This window comes from Chiloscyllium plagiosum, unplaced genomic scaffold, assembly GCF_037043375.1.
Source record: "Chiloscyllium plagiosum isolate Xiang-an unplaced genomic scaffold, Cpla_swu_hap1 HiC_scaffold_32, whole genome shotgun sequence".
NCBI lineage: Eukaryota > Metazoa > Chordata > Chondrichthyes > Orectolobiformes > Hemiscylliidae > Chiloscyllium > Chiloscyllium plagiosum.
The window spans coordinates 23,632,750-23,648,458 of NW_028270170.1; positions in this window are offsets into that span (position 1 = coordinate 23,632,750).

Below are 15,709 nucleotides of genomic sequence, written 5' to 3' on the forward strand. Positions count from 1 at the left end.
TCTTCTCAATGTCAAAGATTTCTGCTGATGAATGTTCGATTTCCTGATGGGTCTTTCTATTTTCTCGTTGTCCTCTTGTAAGAGCGCAGCACCGACATCCACATCACTCGCGTTGATAGCCATCTTGAATGGCTTTGCATAATTTGGAATGGCTAATACTGGGGCAGAGTTTAACACAGCTTTCTAACTGTTAAATGTCTTCTGACAGTTCGCTGTCCACTGAAACTTCTTGCCCTTCTTTAACACTTCAGTGAGTGGAGCAGCCGCACTGCTATAACGGGCAGCATGGTGGCTCAGTAGTTAGTACTGTTACGTCATAGCACCAGGGATCTGAGTTCAATTCCATCCTTGGGCCACTGTGTGGAGTTTGCACACTCTCCCTGTGTCTGTGTGCTTGGTTTCCTCTCAGAATCCAAACTTGTGCAGATTGGGTAAATTGGCCATACTAAATTGCCCATAGTGTTAGGTGCATTAGTTAGTTAGGGGGGTTACTGTTCAGAGGGTCGGTGTGGACTTGTTGGGTTGAATGATCTGTTTCCACACTGTAGGGAATCTAATCTAAAATTTGATACAAATGTTAGATAGAATCACTCAATCCCAGGAATTGTGATACTGCCCTTTTTGTCGATAATATGGGAAACTCCCTTATTACTTTTGTTTTTGCATCCCATGGGGCCATTTGTCCATGTCCAATAGTGTGGCTCGGGAAGGTGACTTGGGCTTTGGCAAATTCACTTTTTGTCAGGGTTATCAACAAGCCTGCCTCCGAAGTCGATTGAAAAAGTCTGATAAATGTTGCAAATGTTCATTCCATGTGCGACTAAAAATGATCTGTCATCAATAGAAACTACACAACTGGCTAATCCGGAAATGACCTTTTTGGTTAGTCTCTGAAATATGGCTGGCACATTTTTCATATCAAACGACAAAACGTTCAACTGATACAATCCATTCGGTGTTATGAAAGCACAAATTGTTTTTGCTCTTTCTGACAAAGGTGCCTGCCAATATCCTCTGAGCAAGTCCAACTTGGAAATATAAGTTGCTTGCCCCAACCTTTCAACACAGTCTTCCAAACGCAGAATCGGATATAAATCAGACTTTGTGAAGGCATTGACTTTGCGATAGTCCATGCATAACCATTGGGTACCATGTGGTTTTTGGCACCATTATTGTGGGTCAGCTCCAGTCATTGTAACTCACTTTGATTAAGTTGTCTTGGAGCGTGTGTTCAATCTCGTTTTGAACTTGTGTCAATTTTAGTGGCTGAAGGACCTGAACTGAAGGGAATTTGTATTAGGCAGGAAAAGGTGTTGGAGAGACTGTTAGGTCTGAAGGCTAATAGGTCCCTGGGACCTGATGGTCTGCATCCCAGGGTACTGAAGGAGGTGGCTCTAGAAATCGTGGATGCGTTGGTGATCATTTTCCAACGTTCTATAGATTCAGGATCAGTTCCTGCAGATTGGAGGGTGGCTAATGTTGTCCCACTTTTTAAGAAAGGAGGGAGAGAGAATTATAGACCAGTTAGTCTGACCTCAGTGGTGGGAAAAATGCTGGAGTCAATTATAAAGGACGAAATTACGACACATCTGGATAGCAGTAACAGGTAGGTCAGAGTCAGCATGGATTTATGAAGGGAAAATCATGCTTGACTAATTTTCTGGAATTTTTTGATGATGTAACTCAGAAGATGGACAAGGGAGATCCAGTGGATGTAGTATACCTGGACTTTCAGAAAGCCTTTGATAAAGTCCCACATAGGAGGTTAGTGAGCATATGGTATTAGGGACGAAATACTGACTTGGATTGAAAATTGGTTGGCTGACAGGAAACAAAGAGTAGTGATAAACGACTTCCTTTCGAAATGACAGGCGGTGACCAGTGGTGTACCACAGGGATCAGTGCTGGGTAGCTTTTCACAATGTACATTAATGCTATAGATGAAGGTATTAAAAGTAATATTAGCAAATTTGATGATGACACAAAGCTGGGTGGCATGGTGAAATGTGAGGAGGATTTTAGGAGAATACAGGGTGACCTGGACAGGCTAGGTGAGTGGACGGACGCATGGTAGATGCAGTTTAATGTGGATAAATGTGTGGTAATCCACTTTGGTGGCAAGAACAGGAAGGCAGATTACTACCTAAATGGAGTCAAGTTAGGTAAAGGGGCAGTACAACGAGATCTAGGTGTTCTTGTACATCAGTCAATGAAAGCAAGCATGCAGGTACAGCAGGTAGTGAAGAAAGCTAGCATGCTGGCCTTCATAACAAGAGGAATTTTTTTTAGATTAGATTAGATTACATTACAGTGTGGAAACAGGCCCTTCGGCCTAACAAGTCCACACCGACCCGCCGAAGCGTAACCCACCCATACCCCTGCCCCTACATTTACCCCTTACCTAACACTACGGGCAATTTAGCATGGCCAATTCACCTAGCCTGCACATCTTTGGACTGTGGGAGGAAACCGGAGCACCCAGAGGAAACCCACGCAGACACGGGGAGAACGTGCAAACTCCACACAGTCAGTCGCCTGAGGCGGGAATTGAACCCGGGTCTCTGGCGCTGTGCCACCGTGCCGCCCAATTGAGCATAGAAGCAAAGAGGCCCTTCTGCAGCTGTACAGGGCCCTGGTGAGACCGCACCCAGAATATTGTGCACAGTTTTAGTCTCCAAATTTAAGGAAAGACATTCTGGCTATTGAGGGAGTGCAGCGTAGGTTCACGAGGTCAATTCCTGGAATGGCGGGACTATCTTACGCTGAAAGATTGGAGCAAATGGGCTTGTATACGCTTGAGTTTAGAAGGCTGAGAGGGGATCTGATTGAGACGTATAAGATTATTAAAGGATTGGACACTCTGGAGGCAGAAAGCATGTTTCTGCTGATGGGTGTGTCCCGAACCAGAGGACACAGTTTAAAAAAAAGGGGTAGGTCACTTAGAACAGAGTTGAGGAGAAACTTCGTCACCCAGAGAGTGGTAGGTGTATGGAATGCTCTGCCCCAGAAGTCTGTGGAGGCCAAGTCTCTGGATACTTTCAATAAAGAGTTGGATAGAGCTCTTAAGGATAGTGGAATCAAGGGTTATGGGGATAAGGCAGGAACAGGATACTGATTGAGGATGATCAGCCATGATCATAATGAATGGTGGTGCTGGCTCGAAGGGCAGAATGAACTACTCCTGCACCTATTGTCTGTTGTCTATTGTCTATTTAGAGGATTATACATCTGATTAAGGATGTTACTCAATCAGAACAGCATCTCCTATATCTATAACATGCACAATTAAGTTCGTACTTCCCAGCTTATATCCACATATCTCCACATGTGATTGTAATAACTCTTTAAGGTAACTTCAATATGCCTTTGGAAGGTAACTCAATAATTTATCCCAATTATTGACAACTTCCTCATTGTCCATTTTAATTGGAGGAATAGCTATTTCAGAATCCTCTGAACACGGTTCTTGCCTCTGTGTTGTAACCAATAACCTCTGTGTTGGCTTTCCTTCCCTGTTAAAATACCTTTTGAACATATTCACATGACACAGTCTGTGATTTCTTTCTGTTTGGAGTTCTTATCAAATAGTTTACCTCACCCCAACTCATTTTGACTTGATAAGGTCCACTAAACCTTGTTTTTAACGGTTCACCTATCACGAACACCTTATATCCGATAGCAAAATTATAAGTTTCTGATTTTTTTGTCTGCTTCCTGTTTCATTGCATATACTGTGATACTTTTAATTGCTGTCTAGTCATCTCCTGTGCTCAATTTAATCATTCCCTAAAATTTGACACATTGTCCAAATACATGGTCTCTGAATTCCATCTTAACAATTTTTCCTTACTCAATTTTGGTGGACTTCTCACTTGATGCCAAATAACTAATTCAAATGGACTGAATTTGGACAATTTATTTGAGGCATGTCTGATCACAAAAAGTACACACGGAATTCCCTTATGTCAATCATCTGGATAGTCATACAGCCATAAAGTCAGAGAGATGTGCAGCATGGAAACAGACCCTTCGGTCCAACCCATCCATGCCGACCAGATATCCCAACCCAAACTAGTCCCACATGCCAGCACCCTGCCCATATCCCTCCAAACTCTTCCTATTCATATACCCATACAAATGCCTTTTAAATGTTGCAATTGTACCAGCCTCCATCACATCCTCTGGCAGCTCATTCCATACACATACCATCCTCTGCATGAAAAAGTTGCCCCTTAGATCTCTTTTATATCTTTCCCCTCTCACCCTAAACCTATGCCCTCTAGTTCTGGACTCCCCGACCCCAGGGAAAAGACATTGTCTATTTATCCTGTCCATGCCCCTCATAACTTTGTAAAACTCAATCAGATCACGCCTCAGCCTCCGACGCTCCAGGGAAAACAGTACCAGCCTGTTCTGCCTCTCCCTATAGCTCAAATCCTCCAACTCTGGCAACATTCGTGCAAATCTTTTCTGAACCCTTTCAAGTTTCACAACATCTTTCCGACAGGAAGGAGACCAGAATTGCACGCAATATTCCAACAGTAGCCTAACCAATGTCCTATTCAGCCGCAACATGACCTCCCAACTCCTGTACTCAATACTCTGACCAAGAAAGGAAAGCATACCAAACGTCGTCTTCACTATCCTATCTACCTGCGACTCCACATTCAAGGTGCTATGAACCTGCACTCCAAGGTCTCTTTGTTCAGCAACACTCCCGAGGACCTTACCATTAAGTGTATAAATCCTGCTAAGATTTGCTTTCCCAAAATGCAGCACCTTGCATTTAGCTGAATTAAACTCCATCTGCCACTTCTCAGCCCATTGGCCCATCTGGTCCAGATCCTGTTGTAATCTGAGGTAACCCTCTTCGCTGTCCACTACACCTCCAATTTTGGTGTCATCTGCAAACTTACTAACTGTACCTCTTATGCTCGCATCCAAATCATTTATGTAAATGACAAAAAGTAGAGGGCCCAGCACCGATCCTTGTGGCACTCCACTGGTCACAGGCCTCCAGTCTGAAAAACAACCCTCCACCACCACCCTTTGTCTTCTACCTTTGAGCCAGTTCTGTATCCAAATGGCTAGTTCTCCCTGTATTCCGTAAAATCTAATCTTGCTAACCAGTCTCCCATGGGGAACCTTGTCGAACGCCTTACTGAAGTCCATATAGATCACAACTACTGCTCTGCCCTCATCAATCTTCTTTGTTACTTCTTCAAAAAACTCAATCAATTTTGTGAGACATGATTTCCTATGCTCAAAGCCATGTTGACTATCCCTAATCAGTCCTTGCCTATCCAAATACATGTACATCCTGTCCCTCAGGATTCCCTTCAACAACTTGCCCATGACCGACGTCAGGCACACCAGTCTATAGTTCCCTGGCTTGTCCTTACCACCCTTCTTAAGCAGTGGCACCACGTTAGCCAACCTCCAATCTTCCAGCACCTCACCTGTGACTATCGATGATACAAATATCTCAGCAAGGGGCCCAGAAATCATTTCCCTACTTTTCCACAAAGTTCTAGGGTACACCTGATCAGGTCCTGGGGATTTATCCACCTTCATGCGTTTCCTCCTCTGTAATATGGACATTTTTCAAGCTGTCACCATCTATTTTGCGACATTCTATATCTTCCATGTCCTTTTCCACAGTAAATACTGATGCAAAATACTCGTTTAGTATCTCCTCCATTTTCTGTCTGGCTCCTTGCTGATCTTTGAGGGGCCCCATTCGCTCCCTAGTTTTTCCTTAATGTATTTGTAAAAACCTTTTGGATTCTCCTTAATTCTATTTGCCAAAGCTATCTCATGTCCCCTTTTAGCCCTCCTGATTTCCCTCTTCAGTATACTCCTACTGTCTTTATACTCTTCAAAGGATTCACTCGATCTATCCTGTCTATACCTGGCATATACTTCCTTCTTTTTCTTAACCAAGCCCTCAATTTCTTTAGTCATCCAGCATTCCCTATACCTACCAGTCTTTCCTTTCACCCTGACAGGAATATACTTTCTCTGGATTCTCGCTATCCCATTTCTGAAGACTTCCCAATTTCCAGCCGTCCCTTTACTCGCGAACATTTGCCCCCAATCAGCTTTTGAAAGTTCTTGCCTAATACCGTCAAACTTGGCCTTTCTCCAATTTAGAACTTCAACTTTTAGATCTGGTCTATCCTTTTATATCACTATTTTAAAACTAATAGAATCACTTTGGTCACTGGCCCCAAAGCGCTCCCTCACTGACACCTCAGTCACCTGCCCTTCCTTATTTCCCAAGAGTAGGCCAAGTTTTGCACCTTCTCTAAGCCTGCAACATGGTCGTTAATGTCTGATGCCACCTTTCTACTGCTCCCTGCGACTCTGCATGGTATGCAGTAGACTTGAATTGTTTTATTGCTAAGCTGTCCATAATGTCCTTGAATAATTTTGGTGTGACGTTTGATCCCTGATCTGATTGTATCCCTGTTATTGGTCTGTATCGAGTGAAAAATTTGAGTAATCCTCTACAATCCTTTTAGCTGTGATATTGCATGATAGAATGGCTTCTGGAAATTTAGTGGATGATATTCATTAACTTTCAATTAATGACATTTGGGTGTAACAGGGAGAGGTGTAAAAGAGGAATTGGTGTTGCAATATTAATCAAGTATTGTTATAGTATTTATCAAGTACTGCATATAGGAGGGATAAAATCTTTGGTGGTTCCATTATAGAGGCTATATAATAACATAAAAACAAAAAGGGTGCAATGACATTTTTCAGAATGTACTATAGATCCCCAAACAGTCAAGAAAAGGTAAAAGGGCAGATACTTAGGTAAATTTCAGAGAAGTGTTAAAAAAGAGGATGATAATAGTAAAGACTTTCACCTTTCCCAATATTAATTGGGATATTCAGGAATTCTTAAAACAAAGCACGCAGAATGTCCTCCAAAGGTGGGAACATACTGGACCTAATTGTATAGAACTAAGCCAGCAACTGGTAGTGTCCTTTGGGGAGTATTTTGGTGATAGTGTCCATAACTCATTCAAATTGAAGGTAGTCATGGCAAGAGGCAAAGCTGGACCAAAAAAACCCCATAAGTACACAAGGGTGGGGGTGGGTTGGGGCAGGATGATTTTAATATGATAAAACAGGATCAGACCAAGGTGGACTGCGAGGAGCTTCTGATGGGAAAATCTACATCAGAGCAAAGGGAGTCTTTCAAAAAGTGAGAGTGCATCACATTCCTGCAATGGTGAAGGTTTGAACTAATAGGAATGGAGAACCTTCGATGTGGAGGAATGCACCGTATTAATGGGTAAGACAAATGAGTGAAAGCTTTCATGAGCCATCAAAGGGTTAAGACACTAGATGTCATTGGCCAATATTTACTGTGGAGAAGGATATGAAATTTGGAAAACTTGGGGAAATAAACAGTGATATCTTAAAAAGTGTCCATATTTCAGAGAAGGAGCTGTTGGATGTCTTAAAATGCAGGGGGAAAAATCCACAGGACCTGATTGGGTGTATGTCTTTTGGGAAGCTAGGGAAGAGATTGCTGGGCCCCTTGATGGGATACTTGTAACATCGATAGCCACAAGTGAGGTGCCAGAAGATTAGAGGTTGGCTGATGTGGTACCATTATTTAAGAAATGTGGTAAGGAAAAGTCAGGGAACTATAGATCAGAGGACCTGACGTCGGTAGTGGGCAAGTTGTTGAAGGAGATCCTGAGGGAAAGGCAAGGACTGATTTAGGAGAGTCAATATGGCTTAGTGTATTGTGTCTCACGAACTTGACTGAGTTTTTTGAAGAAATGACAAAGAAGATTACTGATGGCTGAACGGTAAATGTTGTCTATATGGACTGCAGCAAGACTTTTGACAAGGTTCCACATGATAGACTGGTCAGCAATGTTAGATCACATGGATTCCAGGAATGGCTAACCAATTGGATACAAACTTATCTAAACAGAGAGAGGTGGTGGAGAGTTGTTTTTGAGTCTGGAGGCCTGTGACCAGCAGTGTACTGCAAGGATTGGTGTTGGGTCCACTGCTTTTTTGTCATTTAAATTAATGATTTGGATGTGAATAGAGATGGCATGCTCAGTAAATTTACAGATGGCACCAAAATTGGTGGTGTATTGGACAGTGAAGAAGGTCAGAACATAAAACCTTACAGTGCATTACAACATTTGGGCATTGAACCAAAGGGCTGAGGAATGGCAGATGGAGTTTAATGTAGACAAATGTGAGGTCTTGCATTTTGGAAAGGCAAATCAAGGGGTGTTTTATTCAATAAATGATAGGATCTTGGAGAGTGTTGCCGAAAAAAGGGGCATGGGATGAATGTGCATACTTCCTTGAAAATGGGATCGAAGGTAGACAGTGTGGTGAGGAAGGCATTTGACACAATTGCCTTTATTGGTCAGTGCATTGAGTGTAGGAGCTGTGACATCATGTTGCAGTTGTCCAGGACATTGGTGAGGCAACTTGTAGAATACTGTGTTCAATTCTGATCTCCCTGATATAGGAAGGACATTATTAAACTTGAAAGGGTTCAGAAAAGATTTACAAAGATGTTGCTGGGATGGAGGGTTTGACTTGTAGGGAGAAACTGAATAGACTGGAGCTACTTCCCTGGAGAGTTGGAGGTTGATGGGTGACCTTTTCGAGATTCATAAAATCATGAGGGGCATGGATAGTGTGAATTCCCAAGGACTTTTTGTACAGGGTAGGGGATTCCAAAAATAGAGGGCATACTTTTAAGGTGAGAGGGGAAATATTTAAAATGGACCTGAGGGGCAACTTTTTCACACTGAAGGTGGTGCATGTATGGAATGAGCTGCCAGAGGAAGTGGTGGAGACAGGTACAATTACAGCATTTAAAAGGCATCTGGATAGATGTATGAATAGAAAACATTTACAGGGATATGGGCCAAATGCTGGCAAATGGGAGTAGATCAGTTTAGGATATCTAGTCAGCATGGACGTATTGGACAAAGGGTCTGTTTGCATGCTGCACATCTCTATGACTGTATGACTATGATTTGAATCATCAATACCGACAGGTGAGATACCAGAAAACTGGAGGATGGCTAACATGGTTCCACTATTTAAGAAAGGTAGTAAGGAAAAGCCATGGAACTATTGACTGGTGAGCCTGATGTTGGTAGTGGGCAAGTCATTAGAGGGAATCCTGAGGGATAGGATTTATATGCATTAATATGCATTAGGGATAGTCAACATGGCTTTGTGCATGGGAAATTGTGTCTCATTAACTAAAATAAGTTTTTCGAAGAAGTAACAAAGAGGATAAATGAGGACAGAGTGGTGGACATGATCTCTACGGCATTTGACAAAGTTGCTTATAGTAGACTAGTTAGCAATGTTAGATCCCATTGATAGAAGGAGAGCGAGCCATTTGGATACAGAACGGGCTTGAAGGTAGAAGGCATAGGGTATGGCAGAGAGTTGTTTTTCAGACTGGAGGCTGTGACCACCAATGTGCCACAAGGATCGGTGCTGGGTCCACTGCTTTTTGACATTTGTATAAATGATTTCGATGTGAACATAGGAGGTTTGGTTAGTAGGTTTGCAGATGATACCAAAATTAGAGGTGTAGTAGACAGTGAAAAAGGTTGCCTCAGAGTACAATGGGATCTTAATCAGATAGTCCAACAGGCTGAGAAGTGGCAGAGAGGGTTTAATTTAGATAAATGTCGGGTGTCGCATTTTGGAAAGGCAAATCAGGGCAGGACTTATACACTTAATGGTAAAATCCTGCACAGTGTTGCTGTACAAAGAGACCTTGGAGTGCAGGTTCACAACTTCCTGAAAGCAGAGTCATAGGTGGATAGAACAGTAAAGAAGATATTTAGTACACTTGCCTTAATTAACCAGAGCATTGAGTATAGGAGTTGGGAGGTCATGTCGCGAATGTACAGGATATTGGTTAGGCCACTTTTGTGGACCAATTCTGTGCAATTCTGATCTCCCTGCTATAGGAAGGATGTTGTGAAACTTGAAAGGGTTCAGAAAAGATTTCCAAGGATGTTGTCAGCGTTCGAGGGTTTGAGCAATAGGGAACGGCTGAGTATGGTGCGGCTATTTTCTCTGGAGCATCAGAGACTGAGGGTTGACCTTATATAGAGTTTTATAAAATTATGAGGGGCATGGATAGGGTGAGTAGTTGATGTCTTTTCCCCAGGATGGAAAAATTAGACAGCATTGATTTAAGATGCGAGGGGAAAGATTTAAAAGGGACTTGAGGGACAATATTTTCATGCCGAGGATGGCACGTGTATGGAATGACTTGCCAGAGGAAGTGGTAGATGATAGTACAATTAGAATATTTAAAAGGCACTTGGATGCTTACACGAATAGGAAGGGTTTAGAATGATGTGCACCAAATGCTGGAAAATGGGGCTAGAGTTATTTGCGATACCTGGTCGGCATGGATGATTTGGACCGAAGGGTCTGTTTCTGTGCTGTACGTCTCTATGACTCTATGACTAAGAGTATAAAAAGTGCAGGGAGTTGTGAAAAGAAAATAAAGAAAGTGAAAAGGTGACTTGCTAAAACAGTGATAAATAAAATAAAGGAAAGTTCAAATATATTTCTTAAGTAAATTAGGGACAAAAGAGAACCAAGCAAACAGAAATCATGAATGAGCTAATTAGTCAATGAGACACTAACAATCAGGAGATATTGAGGACTGCAGATCCTGGACAATCAGAGTCAATAAAGTATGGCCCTTGAAAAAGCACAGTGGGTCAGGCAGCAACCCAGGAGCAGGAGAGTCAACATTTCCAGCAGGGCCCTTCATGACCTGCTGTGCTTTTTCCTGCACCACGCAATCAGAAAGTTCGCAAATGATATGAAAATTGTCATATGGTAAACAGTGAAGAAGAAAGCCTTAGACTACAGGACAATAAGGTAGGCAGAAAGGTGATAAATGGAATTAAATCCAGAAAAGTTTGAGGCGATATATTTTGGGTGGACTAAAAAGACAAGGCAGTACACAATGAATGGTAGGACTCTTGGAAGTACAAAGGATCAGAGGGACCTTGATGTGCATGTCCATAGATCCCTAAAAATAACAGGTCAGTGGATAAGGTGATTAAGGCATATGGAATACTTGCCTTTACTAGTCAAGCCATTGCATACCAAAGCAGGGAGGTTAAGATGAGCTGTAGAAAACATTAATTAGGCGACAGCTAGAGCACTGTATTTTGCTTTGGTTGCCACACTACAAGGAGGAAGTGACTACTCCACAGAGGGTGGGGAGGAGATTCACCAGGAGATTCCCTGAACTGGAATGATTTAGCATTGAAAAGTGAGTAAATAGGCTGGAGTTGTTTTCCTTAGAGCAGAGAAGGCCAAGGAGAATCTTTCAACCTACTGCGAATCCTCTTACAAGGATGCCTTCCTTGAAGAAGCTCTCTGCCTCTCTCTACAAAGATCTCAGTGAGTCCCTCTCTCACTGCACACCCCAGGTCATCTCCTCTGCACAGAAGCTCTTCAGCCATATTCTGAAGCAGACTCGTTACCACAGCCATGTCTCCTTCCTCAGCACCTGCCTACGGAACCGACTGATCCCCCATGGACTCCAGATCACCTTCCGACCAACACAATTTGGACCCAACCAGGACTTCACCAGTTTCTTCATCCCCCCTCCCCCTACCTTGTCTCAGCCGGATCCTTCCAGCCCGGCACCGCCTTCCTGACCTGCAGTCTTCTTCTTGACCTCTCCGCCTCCACCCTACTCCGACCTATCACCCTCACCTTGACCTCTTTCCACCTATCACATTTCCAACTCCCCTCCTCCAAGTCCCTCCTCCCTACCTTTTATCTTCTCCTGCTGAACACTCTCTGCTCATTCCTGAAGAAGGGCCTGTGCCCGAAACGTCGAATCTCCTGTTCCCTGGATGCTGCCTGACCTGCTGTGCTGTTCCAGCAATAAAGTTTCAACTTTGATCTCCAGCATCTGCAGACCTCACTTTCTCCTCGAAGATTTCAACCTACTGCGAATCCTCTTACAAGGATGCCTTCCTTGAAGAAGCTCTCTGCCTCTCTCTACAAAGATCTCAGTGAGTCCCTCTCTCACTGCACACCCCAGGTCATCTCCTCTGCACAGAAGCTCTTCAGCCATATTCTGAAGCAGACTCGTTACCACAGCCATGTCTCCTTCCTCAGCACCTGCCTACGGAACCGACTGATCCCCCATGGACTCCAGATCACCTTCCGACCAACACAATTTGGACCCAACCAGGACTTCACCAGTTTCTTCATCCCCCCTCCCCCCACCTTGTCTCAGCCGGATCCTTCCAGCCCGGCACCGCCTTCCTGACCTGCAGTCTTCTTCTTGACCTCTCCGCCTCCACCCTACTCCGACCTATCACCCTCACCTTGACCTCTTTCCACCTATCACATTTCCAACTCCCCTCCTCCAAGTCCCTCCTCCCTACCTTTTATCTTCTCCTGCTGAACACTCTCTGCTCATTCCTGAAGAAGGGCCTGTGCCCGAAACGTCGAATCTCCTGTTCCCTGGATGCTGCCTGACCTGCTGTGCTGTTCCAGCAATAAAGTTTCAACTTTGATCTCCAGCATCTGCAGACCTCACTTTCTCCTCGAAGATTTCAACCTACTGCGAATCCTCTTACAAGGATGCCTTCCTTGAAGAAGCTCTCTGCCTCTCTCTACAAAGATCTCAGTGAGTCCCTCTCTCACTGCACACCCCAGGTCATCTCCTCTGCACAGAAGCTCTTCAGCCATATTCTGAAGCAGACTCGTTACCACAGCCATGTCTCCTTCCTCAGCACCTGCCTACGGAACCGACTGATCCCCCATGGACTCCAGATCACCTTCCGACCAACACAATTTGGACCCAACCAGGACTTCACCAGTTTCTTCATCCCCCCTCCCCCCACCTTGTCTCAGCCGGATCCTTCCAGCCCGGCACCGCCTTCCTGACCTGCAGTCTTCTTCTTGACCTCTCCGCCTCCACCCTACTCCGACCTATCACCCTCACCTTGACCTCTTTCCACCTATCACATTTCCAACTCCCCTCCTCCAAGTCCCTCCTCCCTACCTTTTATCTTCTCCTGCTGAACACTCTCTGCTCATTCCTGAAGAAGGGCCTGTGCCCGAAACGTCGAATCTCCTGTTCCCTGGATGCTGCCTGACCTGCTGTGCTGTTCCAGCAATAAAGTTTCAACTTTGATCTCCAGCATCTGCAGACCTCACTTTCTCCTCGAAGATTTCAACCTACTGCGAATCCTCTTACAAGGATGCCTTCCTTGAAGAAGCTCTCTGCCTCTCTCTACAAAGATCTCAGTGAGTCCCTCTCTCACTGCACACCCCAGGTCATCTCCTCTGCACAGAAGCTCTTCAGCCATATTCTGAAGCAGACTCGTTACCACAGCCATGTCTCCTTCCTCAGCACCTGCCTACGGAACCGACTGATCCCCCATGGACTCCAGATCACCTTCCGACCAACACAATTTGGACCCAACCAGGACTTCACCAGTTTCTTCATCCCCCCTCCCCCCACCTTGTCTCAGCCGGATCCTTCCAGCCCGGCACCGCCTTCCTGACCTGCAGTCTTCTTCTTGACCTCTCCGCCTCCACCCTACTCCGACCTATCACCCTCACCTTGACCTCTTTCCACCTATCACATTTCCAACTCCCCTCCTCCAAGTCCCTCCTCCCTACCTTTTATCTTCTCCTGCTGAACACTCTCTGCTCATTCCTGAAGAAGGGCCTGTGCCCGAAACGTCGAATCTCCTGTTCCCTGGATGCTGCCTGACCTGCTGTGCTGTTCCAGCAATAAAGTTTCAACTTTGATCTCCAGCATCTGCAGACCTCACTTTCTCCTCGAAGATTTCAACCTACTGCGAATCCTCTTACAAGGATGCCTTCCTTGAAGAAGCTCTCTGCCTCTCTCTACAAAGATCTCAGTGAGTCCCTCTCTCACTGCACACCCCAGGTCATCTCCTCTGCACAGAAGCTCTTCAGCCATATTCTGAAGCAGACTCGTTACCACAGCCATGTCTCCTTCCTCAGCACCTGCCTACGGAACCGACTGATCCCCCATGGACTCCAGATCACCTTCCGACCAACACAATTTGGACCCAACCAGGACTTCACCAGTTTCTTCATCCCCCCTCCCCCCACCTTGTCTCAGCCGGATCCTTCCAGCCCGGCACCGCCTTCCTGACCTGCAGTCTTCTTCTTGACCTCTCCGCCTCCACCCTACTCCGACCTATCACCCTCACCTTGACCTCTTTCCACCTATCACATTTCCAACTCCCCTCCTCCAAGTCCCTCCTCCCTACCTTTTATCTTCTCCTGCTGAACACTCTCTGCTCATTCCTGAAGAAGGGCCTGTGCCCGAAACGTCGAATCTCCTGTTCCCTGGATGCTGCCTGACCTGCTGTGCTGTTCCAGCAATAAAGTTTCAACTTTGATCTCCAGCATCTGCAGACCTCACTTTCTCCTCGAAGATTTCAACCTACTGCGAATCCTCTTACAAGGATGCCTTCCTTGAAGAAGCTCTCTGCCTCTCTCTACAAAGATCTCAGTGAGTCCCTCTCTCACTGCACACCCCAGGTCATCTCCTCTGCACAGAAGCTCTTCAGCCATATTCTGAAGCAGACTCGTTACCACAGCCATGTCTCCTTCCTCAGTACCTGCCTACGGAACCGACTGATCCCCCATGGACTCCAGATCACCTTCCGACCAACACAATTTGGACCCAACCAGGACTTCACCAGTTTCTTCATCCCCCCTCCCCCCACCTTGTCTCAGCCGGATCCTTCCAGCCCGGCACCGCCTTCCTGACCTGCAGTCTTCTTCTTGACCTCTCCGCCTCCACCCTACTCCGACCTATCACCCTCACCTTGACCTCTTTCCACCTATCACATTTCCAACTCCCCTCCTCCAAGTCCCTCCTCCCTACCTTTTATCTTCTCCTGCTGAACACTCTCTGCTCATTCCTGAAGAAGGGCCTGTGCCCGAAACGTCGAATCTCCTGTTCCCTGGATGCTGCCTGACCTGCTGTGCTGTTCCAGCAATAAAGTTTCAACTTTGATCTCCAGCATCTGCAGACCTCACTTTCTCCTCGAAGATTTCAACCTACTGCGAATCCTCTTACAAGGATGCCTTCCTTGAAGAAGCTCTCTGCCTCTCTCTACAAAGATCTCAGTGAGTCCCTCTCTCACTGCACACCCCAGGTCATCTCCTCTGCACAGAAGCTCTTCAGCCATATTCTGAAGCAGACTCGTTACCACAGCCATGTCTCCTTCCTCAGCACCTGCCTACGGAACCGACTGATCCCCCATGGACTCCAGATCACCTTCCGACCAACACAATTTGGACCCAACCAGGACTTCACCAGTTTCTTCATCCCCCCTCCCCCCACCTTGTCTCAGCCGGATCCTTCCAGCCCGGCACCGCCTTCCTGACCTGCAGTCTTCTTCTTGACCTCTCCGCCTCCACCCTACTCCGACCTATCACCCTCACCTTGACCTCTTTCCACCTATCACATTTCCAACTCCCCTCCTCCAAGTCCCTCCTCCCTACCTTTTATCTTCTCCTGCTGAACACTCTCTGCTCATTCCTGAAGAAGGGCCTGTGCCCGAAACGTCGAATCTCCTGTTCCCTGGATGCTGCCTGACCTGCTGTGCTGTTCCAGCAATAAAGTTTCAACTTTGATCTCCAG